This window comes from Canis lupus, chromosome 35 (genome assembly GCF_048164855.1).
Source record: "Canis lupus baileyi chromosome 35, mCanLup2.hap1, whole genome shotgun sequence".
NCBI classification, from domain to species: Eukaryota; Metazoa; Chordata; class Mammalia; order Carnivora; family Canidae; genus Canis; species Canis lupus.
Window position 1 is genome coordinate 21280776 of NC_132872.1, and position 19359 is coordinate 21300134.

Below are 19359 nucleotides of genomic sequence, written 5' to 3' on the forward strand. Positions count from 1 at the left end.
AGGACCATCAAACATAAAACTCACATTATTACTGTTTCCCTTCTTCCTTGATCATTCTAATGAATGTCTATTACACGCATAAAAAAACTAACTTCTTTTTATACCAAATTATCATAAATACACAAGACTCTATCATCTATCTCACCTCATGTCCTACCATTTGTCACCTGCCTCACTATCCAGTCACACCAGCTTGCTTTCTCATACTCAATAATAGCAAACTCAGAGTACACTTGATGCCTTTACATTTCTCATTGCTCTGTCTGAAATGCTCTGCTCACATGGTTACTTTCTTCTGTTGAGGCCTGAATTCAAATATCATCCTTTCAGAGAGTTCTGCCCCAACCTCACTATTTTAAATGGCCCCATTTCACACCAGGATATCACTTTTTGCTATTCTGGTTTTCTTCATAGCACCAAGTCTAGTTACATCATTTGTAAAGTCCAGCAAAAAATAAAAACATGAAACCCCTTCTTCAAGAACTTTTAAGAATTTTAAGACTGTGATAGCAGAGCATTAACCTCAGTGCATTGCCCTTCTAAGTGCAGGTTCCTGTCTGACTGCACAGGTTGCAAGGCCATGATGCTAACCCTCTATAACAGTAACTACCATGCAAAAGTAACCTCTTAATTATTGTACTTGTTTAATTTGGCATCCTTGTTAGATTGTACACTCTGTAAAGCTCAGATCAGAATTGTCACATTGATTATTATGTTTCACATGTCTAAGCCCCTGAGACATAGAAAAAAAATATTTCTTGATCAAACAAATGAGAACAGGCAGAGAAAGAGAATTCTATCTCACTCAGCTTTTTTTCTATTCAGGTCTTCATCAGATTTGGTGAGGCCCACCCACACTTAGGAAGGCAACCTACTTTACCCAGTCTGCTGATTCAAATGTTAATCTTATCCAGAAATACCCACACAGGGATCCCTGGGTGGCGCAGCGGTTTGGCGCCTGCCTTTGGCCCAGGGCGCGATCCTGGTAGACCCGGGATCGAATCCCACATCGGGCTCCCGGTGCATGGAGCCTGCTTCTCCCTCTGCCTGTGCCTCTCTCTCTCTCTCTCTGTGACTATCATAAATAAATAAAAAAAAAAATTAAAAAAAAAAAAAGAAATACCCACACAGACATTTCCAGAATAGTGTTTAACCAACTATCTAGCCCCACTGTGATCCAGACAAGTTGACACATAAAATTAACCATCATAAATCTACCTCTTGTCAGTTTGGCAACCAACACACCTCCTTAAGCCACACTTAATCTTCAAATTAAAGGGACACCTGGGTGACTCCCTGGCGGTTGAGTGTCTGCCTTTGGCTCAGGGCTTGATCCCAGATTCTCAAGATCAAGTCCAGCATCAGGCTTCTTGCATGGAGCCTGCTTCTCCTCCCTCTGCCTGTGTCTCTCTTTCTCTCTGTGTCTCTCATGAATAAATAAAATATTTTAAAAATCTTCATATAAATATAATAACAAGGCCAGAGCAGTGGCCATAGGCAGGCCACCCAAGGTGAATAGAAGTCAATGTTGCTAAATCCATGCATAACTTCTGTCCCTGCCACCATAGCTACTTTGTTCATGAGCCCGTTGAACTATAATGGAGGTGAGTGGGGGGAAAAAAAGTTGACGTACATCCACAGAACTATTCATGTTATCTTCTTGATAATTAAAATCGTCCTTTGCTGAAGCCATCCTCTGGTGAGCACTCACATGGGACACAGATATCTTCATATTACTTGACCATTCAGAAAGGTCTACCCACATTCCTCTTCCCAAAATTACCTTGTCATCAATTTTCCAATCCTGGAAGAGGGTTTTTATCAGAAGTCAACAACGCAGGCATGGTCTTATATTTGCAGCTAAAAGAACTGTGAGAACTAAATTTTGGTTGTTTATAAGCCACCCAGTCTATGGTATTTTGTTAAAGTTACCCAAATGGACTAAGACATCTAATTTCTGTGTCAGTACTGGGGTAGAATTTTGCCTCAAGATGAATCATACCTCAATCTTTACATTTTCCTTTAGATGATGCTTAGATGAGATTTTGGACTTTGGACTTTACAGTTGATACTGATACGACTTACGAAGTCTTGAGATGTTGGGATAGAATAAATGTCTCTTACATGTGAGAAAGGGATACATTCTGGAAGAACATGGACAGAATGCTTGAACGGAATTGTGTCCCCTCTAAAATTTATATGCTGAAGCCCAAATCCCCAATGTGATGGTGTTTGGAGATGAGGTCTTTGGGAAATAATTAGGTTTAGATGAGGCAATGAGGATGGGGCCCTTATGAGGATTTACAAAAAAGAAGAGAGACCAGAGCTTTCTCTCTCAGCCAGGTGAGGACACTGTTATAAATTAGCTGTCTCCATTAGACTGCTCATTTGTAGAATGGTTAGGAACACTATACTTTTAATTTAATCTTAAGATAGTGAGTTGGGAAAACAAAACATCATTTTTATAAATTAAATAAATCAGAGACCTAATTACAGCAGACATCCGTGAAAGGCAGAGAAACAAGTTTCAAGAAGCCTTGGAAATTCACCTTTGACTAATTTACCCTCCCTGCTCATCTCAAGACATGGTTATCATACGGTTTTTATCTCAAGGCATCTAATTTAATCCAAATTTTAATTACCCATCCTTCACAAGAGGATTTCAACCAAGTTTTTACAACTGAATATTGTTAGAATTGGAAAAATCAAAATTTCTTAGGGAAGTTCTTATTTTCAGATACTGCAAATTACTAAAAAGTTTTTATCTCTTTCCTTTTTCTCAAACTATAGCCCTCAGGTGTAATAGCTGTGTTATATTCCTCTTGTTATGACACGGGAAATATTCTATGTGAAACATATATAAAGTAGTTGGATAATAAAAATACATATTCTTAAAATACCTATCTAAAAGTTAACCTTAATTATATAAATGACCGGTTCAAATATATGAACAAGAATGTTGATAATAACCAATGCAATTTAATGAGTTGAAACATGATGACTTGAAGGAAACCAGAGCTAACGGTTAAACATTATAAGAGAAAAGTTAATCTGAATGACCTTAATTGGCATTACCTTTTTATTTACTTTAGGGGGTGCCAAGTTAAGAATGATTTTTAAATGCCATCAAATTTTATTTATTAAGACATACATGGTAAATCCATGCTTTGAAAATTTAGTGCTTTGAAATCAAAACCTCTAAAAAAGAATTAAAAATCTAACACCCTCTTCCAATGAACAAATATGTTTATTCATTCATTTGAGATTTTTGGAAATACCTTGATCTTAGTCTAGACTCTTCATCTCTAATATCTGCAGCAGCTCTTTACTCAGTCTCTTGGACCAAAGCTGCTCCTTTTTCTAGTTGTTCTCTCCTTTAAACATCTGCCACACTAGTCTGCTGAAATGCAACCAGCATCATGGCACCAACCTCAATAACTTACAGTCACATCCTATTACTTCTTGAAGCAGGTATAAATGTTTCTTGACTTTCAAAATATTATGAAAACTATCCTTTTTTTTTAACTTATCCAAACTCTACTTCCTCTTTTTAAATAAATTTTTTTTTAATTTTTATTTATTTATGATAGTCACAGAATGAGAGAGAGAGTGGCAGAGACACAGGCAGAGGGAGAAGCAGGCTCCGTGCACCAGGAGCTCGACATGGGATTCGATCCCGGGTCTCCAGGATCGCGCCCTGGGCCAAAGGCAGGCGCTAAACCGCTGCGCCACCCAGGGATCCCCTACTTCCTCTTTTTAGGTCAATTATACCTCCACACATTACACGTATTCTACTCATTACTTGCTCTGTGTTACTGTCATATAGAATAACTTCTATTTTTTAATCTTTTTTTTAAAGATTTTATTTTATTCATTCATGAGATATAGAATAACTTCCATTTTTTATTTTTTTTAAGATTTTATTTTATTCATTCATGAGAGAGACACAGAGAGAGAGAGGCAGAGACACAGGCAGAGGGAGAAGCAGGCTCCATGCAGGAAAGCCAATGTCGGACTTGATCCCAGGTCTCCAGGATCACACCCTGGACTGAAGGCGGCGCTAAACCACTGAACCACCCGGGCTGTCCCATTATTGAATCTTAAACTTATTTTCATTTTCTTTCAAAATCTAACCTTCTTCTTAAATCCACTCCAGGGCTTTCCTTTTATAAGCTTCTATTTTACTTATTACCTTTATCTTATTATTTAGAACTTGCTATTTTCTTTCTAATTTAAATATTTTTCTCTTTTAAGCAATTTACAAGCTATTTGAGAGCAGTTGTAGATCATTAATAAATAATCCTTTCATCCTACAGAGGTTTTCATGCACAAAACTCAGCAAACTTGCTTTGAAGAAAATATTTCTTCTTGGTTTAGGAACTAAGTAGGTTAGAAAGACAAAGTTTCTTTACTGGCCTGATAACCTTTTTTTTTTTTTTTTTTTAAGATTTATATATTTATTCATGAGAGTCACAGAGAGAGAGAGAGAGAGGCAGAGACATAGGCAGAGGGAGAAGCAGGCTCCTCGCAGGAGCCTGATGTGGGACTTGAACCCATTCCAAGATAGCGACCTGAGCCAAAGGCAGATGCCCAACCACTGAACCACCCAGGTATCCCACTGGGCTGATAATTTAAGTGGAAGAAAGAATATGTATATAATAAGTTGTGTGAAAATACTTGTGTCAATTCTTAGACCAAATTCTTAAACAAGATTACAGATAGTAACCAAGAAGAAAGAAAAGAAATGAGAAGAGCAGTTCATGTTTTCTCTTTTTAGTATAATCACTGGGTTAATAATAATAATAATAAATAATATTAATATAAATAATCATCCTAGTTTCCAGTGGAAAATATAGCTCTACTCCCTTTGAAATAAAAGTTACGTAAAACAAACAATACTTGGGCAATTAATTATTAGTAGAAATATTTAACAAAGGAAATTCTATTTTTTTATATTAAATTATACCTAATGCATTTGTTGTAATATTAAAGATTAAGCTTATCTTAGTATATTTAATGAGAGAAAACCTGGCATTTTTTTGAAAGTACATAAACTTTGCTAAATGTACTGATCATTATTTCCTCTGTGACTCTAATCACATTGGTTCAAGGGATAAGAGTGTTAACACGAAAAGGAAAAAGAGAAGATGATAATCACTTGTAGGAATGTTTTGTAAAAAATGAATTAGAATTATTAAATTTATTTCCAAAATATACAAAGTTCAAATTAAAATAAAAACTCAATTTTTTAACTACAAAAAAGAATTTTTAACCATCACAAATGTCTAAAAATAGAATAGTATATTATTTGATATGATGAGTTTATTGACTGAAAATATTTAAGTAATGATACTTCTAATTATTACAAATTAAAGTCTCAGACAATCTATAGTTGTGTACTCAATGATTAGTGCAGATGCTAAGTGGTCATGTTCACTGAGGAGGTCAGAATTAAGCAAACAATTTACAAGACTTGGTGATTATAGAAAACTTATCGTATGCCACATTTGTTGAAACTCACAATAATCTTTAGAAATAAAAGAAAGTAAAGGTGAAAGAGAGATAGAAACAAAAAGAGAGAGGAGAGAGAAAGACAAGAGAGACAGAAAAAAAGAGAGAGATTTAGTAGTTTTTCCAAAGGTACATAATCAGATAGATGTAACTGAGATTTGGACACTGTTGGTCCAACACCTGAGGCGAAATCCTTAACCTCCATTCCATACTAGGCTATATGTGTGAGATATGATAGGTAGAATGGAGACAAAACCAAAGGTGATAAAGAGAAAAAGTTCAGTACAACAAAAGCAGACTCCTCTTATTGGAAAGAATTGAGAAAAAATAATTATAAATTATACTGGAGCCAGATTATCAGTGTAGAGCAAATGTCCTAGCACTGCAAATGTCAAAGTTGTTTATTATGTTTAGGAGTTAAGCTGCTGTATTTTGCACAGTGCGAAACATATGGAGATTTTTCAAGAAAAGTGTCATGTACTAGTTATTCAACTGAGACTTAACAAAAACCAACATACCACTGGGAAAACTGTATCTTAAATAAAGCAAAACTGCATACCAGTGAGCTTTAAATGCAAGGAGGTACAAGTCCTGCCAACTCCTCAGGTGTAAGAACAATAAGAAACCAGTATGAACCAAAAGTAAAAGCAAAATGGGAATGCTGACTTCCTGAATACTAAACTTCACTTGTCCACTGACGCTTTGCCACTTTTAATTTTGTAAGAATTGATTTTCAACTAGTTTCTCTTTCAAGACATAGCACTGCCCTTGGATAATCTTTGGGTTCTACATTTTAAAAGATTGAAAAATTAGACTATAAATTTAAGTTCTAGTTCTAAGACGTTCTATAACTATGTGACTTTGGACAGGTTGAGGAGCCTCTCTAGACCAAGTTCTTATGGTAAGTTCTTACCTCCTAGATGAGGAGATTCATATGTATTATTTATATGAAGTGCTCAGCACACATTGAACATAATAATAACTCATATTATTATTTTCTTTTGATTTTCATTTTTCTTAAGACCTTCAAAATTAATAAGTGACAACTGATCCATGGATAAATTTGTAATTAAGGGAAAGATATTGACAAAAAACAATTTCTAAAACTAAGATTTCAACCTCAGGAGTTAAATATACTGGTCAAAATACTAGTTTCATCAAGGGAATAGTGTCTCTACTTTCATCATATTGTTGAAAGACAAATGAATTTGCCTGACAGTGTCTTTCTCTAAAACCTTAGCATAAATAATTTTACTTTGTTACTTCTCTGTGAAGTAGATATGAAATAGAAGGTATCACTTTTATTTTACAATTTAGCATGTTAATATATATACATATATGGTTCTAGAAAAGTTAACAATAGAAAAGAATCAGATTTAAAATCTTCAGATTTTTAGTACAGTATCTCTCTGGAACCTTGTGAATTTTGTCATGTTCAGTATGGACAAGACCAATGGAAGCTCCATATAAACTCTGGAATTTTTATACAATTGGATTAATTCCAGAAAAAATAGATCTGTAACTTTCTCCCCAAAAGATAATTTGGGACTGTATAAATAATTATTGTATTAGTATTATTTTTAAATTACTAACTCAGAAATACAAGCCCAAAGTAGGGAGATAGCAATATTTCCAATCTAACAGCACAGACTCAGGAATCAGACTGTCTATATTTAAATACTGAACTCTTTGCTTTAGGCAAGTTACTTAATTTGTCTAAATCTTAATGGCCACATTCAAAACACAGCATTATCTACCTTATACGGGTGTTTTTGAGGATTTAATTAAATGGTGAATATAAAGACCCTGACACTGAATAAGGTTTTAATACATATTAACTATTACTATTAAAAATTAACATATTATTGAAATGCTTCTTCCAAAAATAACTAAATTATTGTTTAAAGACTTTTACTAGTCTTTGCAGTCAAGTTTTAAAACCGAAATTTGAAGAGTGCCTAGGTGGCACAGTAGATTGAGCACCAACTCTTGGTTTCAGTTCAGGTCATGATCTCAGGGTTATGAGATTGAGCCCCATGATGGGCTCTGGACTCAGTGCAGAGTTTGTTTGAGATTCCCTCTCCCTCTGCTCCTCCCCTTGTAGTCTCTCTCTCTCTCAAATAAATAAATAAATCATAAAAAAAAGAAAATTAAAATGAAATTTTCAAAAAATGAAATCTCACACCAGGGTTCATATTTCTTTTACTATATATTTCTTTCACTATATATTTCTTTCAGTGAAGAAGATAAACTTTTAAGACAACGAGTTAACACAGGCACACAAATTAGAAAACACATTCAAAAGCTGCCTGTGGTCTTTATAGAGACATTGATGTATATCAGTGGAAGGCCAGTGTTCTCCTGATCATATCTTTTGTTTAGATACTTGGTATATTTCTCCAATAAGTACTTAAAATCAGAACTCAACACAGCAATAGAAAAAGGATCTGAAGCTTCATAGGTAGGACACTCAAAAGGAAAAACTCCTAGAAAGAAAGATTTGCTAAATGTGGAAAGAGGAGGAAAGAGTAGACTTCTCATGGAATTAGAGGAAACTATTAAGGTATATGTAGCAATAGGACTCTTCATTATTGCTTCAGTAGCAATTTTATTTCATTTATTTATTAAGTCAAAAAAATACAATTCAAACAATGGAGAGAATTAGATCTCTACTCTGTCAGACAAAATTGTCTTTAACACATACAGTCAAAAGCAAATGCTATGCAAATGACTTTATGGCTGCATCCCAGAGAAGAAATACTTGGACTCAGTTTGTCTCATATAGAGGTCCAGTAAGAAGCTAATAATCTTTTAGGAGATGTGTCATTCCAGGGCCTCTCAAGAGACCCAATTCCCAGTTCCTAAAGGACTTGGAGACAATGTAGTAACATTTTAACAATTCTCTAGGTGATTCCTAAGTGAAAGAAACATGAGGGTTTCTGTAGTCTCATTAAATAGGAACTTGAATGTGAACAGCCATGGGAGAATGAAGAACCCTTGGTTCTCGATGTCAAGAAATATCTAGAAAAAGAGACTGGGGAGAGGTAAACCAGAAAGTAAAGTCCTCAGACAGACTTGAAAATCAATTGATCACAGAAACACTCTCTCCAATCCACACAAAAATCTTTTGTCAGAAAAGGAAGCCTTACAATCTAAAGATATTTGAGAGGGAGAAATACTCAGCTATTGGATGACAGTTAATCTATTCAGACACTGGGGCAACTTCTAGCTAACCATTGTAAAAATAATAATAAGAGAATTATTAGTGACATTTAATACCTGCATACTATAAGGGGAGAGATTCAATAAATTTAAATTACAAAAGTAATAAAATAAAAACCAGAACTTCAAATAAGAGGAAGAATCTGAAGCTGTTACATTATATTATCTAACATATCCAGCTTTCAACAACAATAAAAATTACAAGTCATACTAAGACACAGAAAAGTTGACCCACACCCAAGAAAAAAAACAGTCAGTAGAAAATGTCTCTAAGTGGATCCATAAGTTGGATTTAACAGACATTAAAGATGCTTTTGTAAATATCTTAAAGGAATTAAAGAAAACTATATTTAAGGAGTTAAGGAAAAATATAATTGTAGTGATTTGTCAAAAGGACTTCCAGTAGAGAAACATAAACTATATAAAAAAAAGAAAATTCTAGTACTTAAATAAACAAAAACCAAAATAATGGAAAAACATTGACTACCCAGATTTACAAACAGAACAGAAATGCAAAAGCACAAATCAGTTAACTTAAAAGTAGATCAGTAGAGAAGATGGCTGGACTCTTGTTGAGACATATTGGCTGTCATTGTCTCTGTGCCCACCTTATCAGAAATGCTGTTCCTTTGGGAACTACGGCCAAAGAAGAGATGGAGAAGTTCTGGAAAAATAACGCTAGTTTAAACTGTCCTCTGTCTCCACATATCACTATCTACAATTGATCTCTTCCTATGGCAGTATCCATTTGCCACTGTGGTACTGGTATGGCCTTGAGTAAAGGGGTCTCTCTTTTTGGCTTGTTGACCTTTTTGGTCCCTGGGAGCTTTGCATCTCATTTGGAATTGTAAAGTTTGTGTGTCTTGGGGCATCGCTAGTCTACACATCCAAGTTTGCACTTTTCTTCCCTCTCATGTATCACACCTGGAATGGGGTCTAACACTTGATGTAGGACTAGGGAAAGGCCTGAAGATTCCCCAGCTGTATCAGTTGGGAGTGGCTGTCTTGGTTCTTACTGTATTGTTCCTTTAAGGCTGACAGCCACATTAAGAGCTGAAGTTCCCATCACTGTCTTCCTATAAATAATTAATGACCTATGTTCCTATTTGTTACTCTCTGCTCCAGCCAGGGCAAATTTCTCTTGATTTATTCAAACCTTTTTGTGCTTGCACATCACCTTGGAGCTCAGTAGCACAGAGTAGCTAATAGAACCATAGCAGTGGAAAAGGATCCAATTTCCCCCTTGTTTCTAAAGATGGAATGACTAAAATATTCTCTTTTCTTGCTCCCAATCTGGGCCTAGAAGCCCACCTACTCTCTCCATATTCGGCCTTGGTTTGTGCTGATGGTCAGCTTTTGGCTCCTCTTCCTGAAACAGTGGAAACAATACCAGCTCCATGGCCTCTGCCATTGAGACACATGGTGGGGCTTTCGGTGTCACTGCCTATGGGCTGCTAGCTTAAAGGACAGTTCTCTTCATTGGTCAGAGCTCAGGGTCTTCAGATCTACACAATTAAAAAGAGGGATGGAGGTAGAGGAGAATTATCCTGTGCCAGGTAGAGGGAGATAAACAGGGTCAGGTGACCCTCAAAGCAGGTGCTTCAATAGCTTCTAATGCAAAAGGATGAAACAGAAATTATCATTGAACTTATTAAGGGCTATTTCTTTTGTCCTGCATTTCTGGAAAAATAAGCCTCTTTTTTAATTTTTCTAATTCAAGTTCATATGACCGAATGTTTTTCTGAAATTGAATTAAAATACTCATTTTGACTTTAAAAGCAAAACCAAAAAAAACCCCCAAAACAGATCAATAGGAATTATCCAATACAAAGAACAGATTTTATAAAATAAATAAAATGAAATATAAAATAAAATAAAATAAAATAAAATAAAACCAATAAAAATGAACAGAGATATGTGGGACAACATCAAGCTGACCAATGAATGTGCAACTGATTTCCCAAGGAGAGAGAGAAGAAAAATACAAAAACATTGAAGAATTCATGGTTAACCTATTTTCAAATTTGATTCTATTTAACTTTATGTAGGAGAAACAAAATATATCAACAGCCAGACCAACAATAACAAACTAATGGAAGACAAAGAGGAGATCATTAAAGCTGTAAGAGAAAAACGATTCACTCATTAATGGAATAATAGCAATAATATGATTTACCATTGACTTCTTACCAGAAAAAAAGAAAAGACAAGTAGCAATGGAATAACAAGTAGCAATAAAAATGTTGAAAGGAAAAAAAAGTCAATCAAAAATTTTATATCCAGTAAAACTGCTTTTCAAATGAAGGCAACATATATGCTCTGATACAACAAAAAAGGAGAGCATTTGTTAGTAATTCTGATCCATGAGGTAAAACTATAGAGATTTTAAATATACAAACAAAGCTATGCTACTTTCTATATCTGCCTTACTAAAAACTATACAAAAAAGTACATAGTTTGGGTGTTCATTTATATATAGTTATTATTCATCAACAAAAAATTAAGTACAAAATATCACCTACAATTTGATAAAGAGATCTGTGACAAAAAGAAAAATCATAACTATTATTAAGCTCAACAATGTTTTATTTTATTTTTTTTTAAAGCAAGACTGTCTCAATGAAGAAGGCAGCGCATTATTTCTTTTATCTTGGTATAGTAACAATTAGCCTGTGGTCTGGCAGCTAATCTTCTGACTGCACATTGAGTAGCATTGCATACAATTCCATTTATGGAACAAATTTTGTATTTTTAGATGTTAGAATTTGTTATTAGTAAAGCAGTAATGTAATGATATTTATTCCATTGATATTTATTTACTGATGATTTGAATTATAATCTAATAAACTTATAATCTAATAAAATGGATAAAGTCTGAGTTTCGCTTCTTCAATATTTTTCGATTTTTTATTATACTAGTTTCTGAACTGCATCACAAGATAATAATGAAATATTTGTGAGTCTATTTTTAACTCAGAAAAATCTCTTTACTTCCTAATCACTTACATTCTATTTCCAAAATTATATAAGTTATAATAAAAATATTCTCCTTTCATGTCTTTTCTTTAAGTTATTTTCTTTGCAACTCAACCAGATTTTGTGAGGTCTAACGATTAAGTGAGATCTCTGATTACTGCATTTCCTTTTGAAAAACAAATGGTGAAGAACTTAGTGTCAGATTAATTTATGTTTTGCATATCTGAAATTAAGATGATTCTACCCAGGTAAGTAAAATTTAAGGTTGAATATTCAGTTAGAAGTTTGCTTTTCATCCATCATTAATTTATTTTTATGTGTGAGCGCTCAATAAATTGTAGGTGTTTTTGGTTCTAATCTTACACACGTTTTACCAACATTTTGGAAGTAAATACTCTTTTTTTTTTTTTAAGATTTTATTTAGTTTTTCATGAAAGACCCAGAGAGAGAAAGGCAGAGACACAGGCAGAGGGAGAAGCAGGCTCCATGCAGGGAGCCCAATGTGAGACTTGGTCCCGGGTCTCCAGGATCAGGCTCTGGGCTGAAGGCAGGTGCTAAACCACTGAGCAACCTGGGCTGCCCTGGAAGTAAATACTCTTAAACCACTCTGGGACTAGCATATGCAATATCTTCCTGTAATTTGACCAGAAATTTTTACTGAACCACAGCTATAGTTTTACTCTAAACTCCCTCTGGCATTTTGAAGAATAGTGTTTGACTGCTGGCCTCAAGAGACTAGCATCAGGCTCTAAGTACAGAATTTCATAATATGGCTGTGGTTTTTAAGAAGTAAATATAAGAAACACTATAACTTCAAGAATTCTACAATTGCGTGGGTGTGACCAGGTATACACATATGAATATATGGTAAGTAGTAAATATGTGTGACACAAATAGAAAATTGACTGGCATATTAACACACTAACAATGTATCACAGACATACTAAAACATTTGGTAAATTCATTAGAGAAGCTTCCAGAAAGAGGTATGAAATGAAGAAAGAAATTGCATGAAAACAGAATTAAGTGTGGAATGTTGGGTCAACTGTGAGAAAATAAATCTAACAATATTGAATAAGAGTTCATTTATATGACTAAAGAAAAAAGTTGTTTTCACCTTCTAATAAACAAAATTAAGCTGTCAGAAATCAACCTATTAATCTGCTCAAATCTTACTGAACTTCAATACTTTATTATTACATTGTTATTATTTCTTCAGTGTTGATTTCCACTTAAAAAATATATGCCATGGTCTAAAAAAGCCATGTGAAAATTGCTATCCTAATCCCTAAACCAGACCAGTGAAATTCTCTAGGAGTTCTTAATTTAGGTAAAGAGAAACTATGTTAGGTAACTGAGAAAGCTTGCATCAATGTAGAATCAAGGGCAAAGACTACCAAGTAACTGGGGTGGGGGCAGTAGGCACAAATTAAACCATGAGCAAGAAGGAACCAGAGAGGTTAGAAGAAAAATAAAAAATGAGACAGGGAACTGAAGAACAGAAATCAACAGACTTGAAATCACAAAGAGAGAGAGTGAGTTTTTAATTCTTCAAGATCTCCTTCTACATTTCTACTCTATGTCAATTGATCTGTCTCTTCTCCAAACTGAAATAGAACTTATTCAAATTACTTTTGACACTAAATTATCCACTGCCTTATGACCTCTTATTTGTGAATTTTATTTGAAGTTTAAAATTTTTGTGTTTATTTATATAACTTGCACTTTTAGAAATGTGTCTCAAACTGAAAAAAGCGCGTTGTATTTTTTTCAAATTTTCTATTGTTTCCCTATTTTAGAAATGCAAAGTCATTACTCAGTTGATTTTAATACTGTGAAAACTTCACAAAAACTATGGACCCAGTTTGCTATAAAGTTTCAATTTCTATTCCTGCAGATAATGAGTTGAGGATTTCCTGTTGCGCTGACCTAAAATATAGTAAAAGTAGACAAAGAGTCTCATTATTTACATTTACAAGATACAATGAGTAAAATAAAGTATGCATAAATCTAATGGTTTATTTTCAAAGTTCAGATTCTCCTTAAAACATAAAAGTCATGGGTGAGATCTTCCAAAAAAGATCAATTTTATTATTTTTTAAGATTTCATTTATTTATTCATGAGAGACACACAGAGAGAAAGAGAGAGAGAGAGAGAGAGGCACAGACACAGGCAGAAGGAGAAGCAGGCTCCATGCAGGGTGCCTGACATGGGACTCGATCCCAGGTCTACAGGATCAAACCTGGGCTGAAGGCGGTGCTAAATTGCTGAGCCACCCGGGCTGCCCCAAAATTTCAATTTCATTTTTTTATTTTTTATTTTTTTAAGATTTTAATTTTAAATTACTATGTTGAGACTATATGTTTTCAGAACCCTGGGCTCATGACCTGAGCCGAAGGCAGACACTTAACTGACTGAGCCACCCATGAGCCACAGACTATAGGTTTATAAAATATTACAAATTCTACCCCTTGAACAACTTGCCGTTTTGAGATTCAGCTATCAAAAGACCAACTCCTGTTCTAGACAAAATACAGGGCTTATGAGAAGAAACACTTAGAACAGAATTTCTTTAGTCTATCATCACAAAGTTATTTTGAACAGGTGTGTTTATAATCATAGGAAACTAAGAAAATCAATCTTGAATACCAAACTCCCATTTTCACCCCTGAGGAACATAGGGCTTGAATATAAAACATAGAAATTTTGGCAGGAAGAGGTCTTGTTAAAGCATCTTATGCACCTCCTGTGGACATTATCTCCCTACGACACTCCAGTCCCCTTATTTTGTTATTGTCTTAAGGCACATTATAAAGACAACAAAATAGGCATTTACAGGGCTAGAGTCTCTTGTGTGGCAGCACAGTACATAATCAAGCAGCCACAGGTGTACACCACATGAAGTGGTAAAATGTGATTTGTAGAGATTTAATGACAAATATGTCTCCATAAGGCTCCATTCCAGGTTGTGCCCTCCATCTGTTCCACAGGTCTTCATCTGGTTGCATCTAAAGGAAGTAAAATATCTTCATTTTGAGATCTAAATAGTAATCTAAAAATTAATTAGTTTGATAAAAGGAAACAAGGGATTTATTGTGATTAAAACATTAATAAAGTTTGTTACTTGTCAAATTGATTTAAAAATGCTTCCTACTTATTGTATCATAATGTAAAACCTGACTACTATTCCAAATCAAAAGATAGATTCATTGGTTAAAATCAGTATTAACGATTTCTTCTCCACTTAAGAGATCAATGCAGTTTTGCTTAAGTCTTTATCTTAACCCTTTGATGGAAACAACAATGGAAGTAGAATGCCTTTTCAGATATTTAGGAAGTTCTTTCCTAAAATAAAGCATATATTTCTGCTTTGATCATTTCATTGTGAAATACTGACATTTTTAGATAGACTAAACATTTTGGCTGATTGTGGCAATAAATAGAGAATAGAAGCGTGAACCAAAACTAAATTTTATATCCAGACCATGAATGTGAAATATCTGGTTATTACTCAATGACAGTTTTGTCCTTCTGGCTTTAGATTCCAACTACATTTATGGGTTAGGGTTGTTATTTGGAACTCTTCCATGGCTGAACATGGAGTCAATAAGACTCATATTGCCAGGTAATGTCCTCCTCCTTTACCTCGTATTCTAAATTGTATTTATAGCTTAGTATTTATTTTTTCCTTAACTTACTCATAAATGTTTATCTCACTGAGTTAAATTTTATTTTATAAAAGCATATGAAGAGTTTCATACTCTGATGGTCATTCATATATGTCTTATCTGTATGCAAGATACCTGATGAAAATCATCTGGAGTTGAAGAAATGGTGGTTAGATATGAAGAGCATGCTAGTACTTCAAATCTGGACTTTGACACTGACTCAAAGTCTTAGTAGGTAAAGTTTTGCTTAGCATAAGAAAATGAATATAGCTAACATTTTAAAAAATACTATTTTTTTCTTAGAGAAATAAAAAATGCCATAATTTCTCTTGCCTTAAAAATTTAAGAACCCAATTTCAATAAATATTATTAGTCCTCAAGTTTTAAATTTCATCTTAAGGACAATAGAATGGGGGATCCCTGGGTGGCACAGCGGTTTGGTGCCTGCCTTTGGCCCAGGGCGCGATCCTGGAGACCCGGGATCGAATCCCACGTCGGGCTCCCGGTGCATGGAGCCTGCTTCTCCCTCTGCCTGTGTCTCTGCCTCTCTCTCTCTCACTGTGTGCCTATCATAAATAAATAAAATTTAAAAAAAGAAAAAAGGACAATGGAATGGGATAATAGAAATAGAATGAAGAAAAGCATATATATATATATATATATATATATATATAGTTTATATATATAGAAGTATAACAAAAATTATGTATAGTCTGGGTCAAATCAGAAACTATATCAACAATATGAACATGGGGATTTTAATATTGAGAACTCTTAACTAGTAAATAATAAAAATATTAAGAACTGTTAACTAGTAAGAGGTGATTACTAAATAGGATGTACAGAAGTAGGAGATGTAGGAGTACAGTAATAACAAATATATAAAGTCCTTCCCACCTTTAGGGATGAGGGAAAGGAAATAAGACCTTTCTTAGAAACTTAAAAACTTATGATAGGGTACAGACTCAGTCTGGGATTAAGACCTCTTTGGAGAAAGTAGGGGAAAGGGACACTCAAATTGTGACAAGCAAACTTCCTGAAGCACATGGAAGCACGTCCTCAACCCCTCAGGTGATGGAGAAACTTGCCAAATATATGAGCTGTAGTTGGTCTACAACAGAAGCCCACTGGATGGCAGAGAAACCCACTGCAGTGTTTGGGCTTCGTCTGGTTCACGGCAGCCTCTGAGGTTAACACTACAACATTCTACATTCCACATTCCAATCTATCACTTTTCAAGACAAAATAGCTCAACCCTTTCATGCAGGCCTAGTTTTGCAATCTGTTTCTAGACAAAGGTTAATATCAATATGATGTGGCCAAAGAGCAATATCTAGGTCTAGTATAAGAACACAAGGGAAGAAAATTTGATCTGCAGCTAATAGTCACAATTTTGTCACATTCTACAGAGACAGCAATTCACATTCCATACACATCTTTATACAAATGTTTGAATTTCCATCAAACAAAAAAACAATTCATATTTTCACTTAACAAAATATAATTATTCTTTGTATAAGGGATGAAATTCTCATCTGCCCCCAAAATGAAGGTGCAAAGTCCAACTGTCATTGTATCCCACCACTATATTAGTTAATAGTCAAATCCAGTCACCATATTACCATTTCACAATTTTACTAAATGTTTGTTACGTAAAGAAAAAAAATCAAGGTTAACCTCCAATAACTTGTATATAAAATCAGAGGGAAGGGAGAGATGAAAATAGATAATGTGTATAGAAATAAATATATACACACAATAAGCAAATATATCCATATCTATATACAAATCTACCACAGTCCTCATTTCTGCAGTTGATCACGATGCTACATTTGATATCTGCAAATTTATTATTCTGCTACTGATTTCATATTTTATGTGTTTCAGCCAGAACATAGTTGGTGCCCTTTAATCAGGTATGATGATTCAAACTCTTAATTTCTGAAAGACTTGGGTCCTTAATAGTTTTCACTTCTTTGACCGCTCTAGTTTTATTTAATTATCTTTACATTGTGCAGACAAGTATTGAGTCTGTTCTCTTAAATGTGTTCCTACTGTGTGGAAACATAAGTTATCTATTGATAATCAATATTAATCAGTTAGCCATTAGAGTAAACTTTTTGTCTGTTAGTTCAGTGAATATAGATCCCAGAATTGGTAGCAAGCTTGTTTTCCAATTCAATAGTACCAGGGTTGCTTACCTATGAGGAAGCATACCTTTCTTGAGGACTAAGTCCATTCTGCAAGTGGAGCTCGAAGTTGCCAGATAAAAAGCAAAAGTTCCTTCAATAATTTATAAAGATAATAGTGAGAGAAGCCATTCCCATGGCCACCCCTTGGTTTCCTGGTTCTCGTATTCTGACTATGGGATTGAAAATATCATATAATGGTCTCTGATTCAAAGCATAAAATGCATCCTAAGCAAGATTCCCATCCTTTCACATAATTGTCTCCCAACTAACGTCACAGTTATATCTTCAATAGGCCATTGCATTAGGCCAGCCAATTCTTTGTATGAGGTAGTTGGCAAATCCATTTATTACATGAGCATGTGCTGAAATTCTCCTGATAAAATTGGGTTTAGGAGCCAATAACCTAAGCCCGTGTCTTTCCTGAACACATACTCTAAACCTCTATACCTCCTTGAAATTCCAGTTTTCTGTAGAACTCTTGTGGACCAATCAATGGGTTTAACAAGAACAAGTTAAGTCAGTTTGGATGTGTTTTTACATTAAAAAAAGTTTTAAATTTATCATAATCTTCAAAAACCTTTATATTCTTCTTTGTATTCTACATTATAAAATATCCACAGCTTTCCCCCTTAGAATAGTTAATGTATAGTTTAAGCTGCCTCTACACTTATAAGCTCCACTTCTTGGTGTCAAGTCTTTTTTTTTTTTAACTATTACAAAAATTTATTTAACAAAACAGCTCAATATGAAAATGGACATGAACTGATTTCTATATTGTATCAAAATATATTGTATGAAGAGGGGTTAGGTGGAGGCAGTTCTTCCAGTGAACACCTCCATTGTTTACACTTGTTCCAAGGCTTCTAACATGATAATACTATTCCTTGTATTACCACCATTCCGATACTGTTCTGTTGCCCACTCATTGCCACCTCCACACATACATCACAAGATACATAAAGGGATCGAAACCCCGCAATATTCCTTGGATGTGGCTGCCACCATTTAATTTCAGTGATAATTTCTTGTCCATAAACTTTTACAACTTGAGAAGGTAAGCTTTGCTCATGGCATCTACTGGATGAGCTCAAAGATGCCTCCAAATGGAATTCATGTCACCTCTTATGCTCCCACAGTATTCCCCTTGGTATCAAGTCTTAAAAAGTAATAAAGATTGAAAATTGTATGTGATGGGTGTCATGCTAAGTCATCTGTGATTGCCACAAGAAGTATGACTCAGCTGGTATAATCAGTATACACCAGTCCCTTGGAAGATACTAGGTAGATATATCTGAATAACATATTCCAACCCTATAAATGGAATTTTGTCTCCAGAATTTATAATGTAAATCCTACCATGCATAATAACTTTAGTTTTTTTCACATCCTTTATGTAGATGGCAAGAATTTGGCTAGAATGATATATTGTTGTGCATGCATACACACATACACACACAGTTTTGTTATATTGCACACATCCTTTATTATACTCTCTTCTATTTAATTTCTGCCAAAAAATGGATTTTGTACCATTGATTGGTGAATGGATAAAGAAGATGTGACATATATACACAATGGACTGTTAGTCATAAAAAAAGAATGCAATCCGCCATTTGCAACAACATGGATGGAGCTAGGGAGTATAATGCTAAATGAAATAAGTCAGAGAAAGACAGGATTTCACTCATATGTGGAATTTATAAAACATAACAAATGAACAAAGGGGGAAAACAGAGAGAGGGAGAGACAAACCAAGAAACAGACTCTTAAGACAACAAATGGATGGTTA

At 34.4% G+C, this 19359-nt stretch overlaps 2 pseudogenes; one reads left to right on the forward strand and one right to left on the reverse strand.

Moving 5' to 3' along the window:
* The first annotated feature begins 9290 nt into the window (after nucleotides 1-9290).
* Nucleotides 9291-9765, forward strand: LOC140624781 (succinate dehydrogenase cytochrome b560 subunit, mitochondrial pseudogene; annotated as a pseudogene).
* Nucleotides 9766-18413: 8648 nt separating this feature from the next.
* On the reverse strand, nucleotides 18414-18639 carry LOC140625159 (small nuclear ribonucleoprotein G pseudogene; annotated as a pseudogene).
* Between the last annotated feature and the right edge of the window lie 720 nt (nucleotides 18640-19359).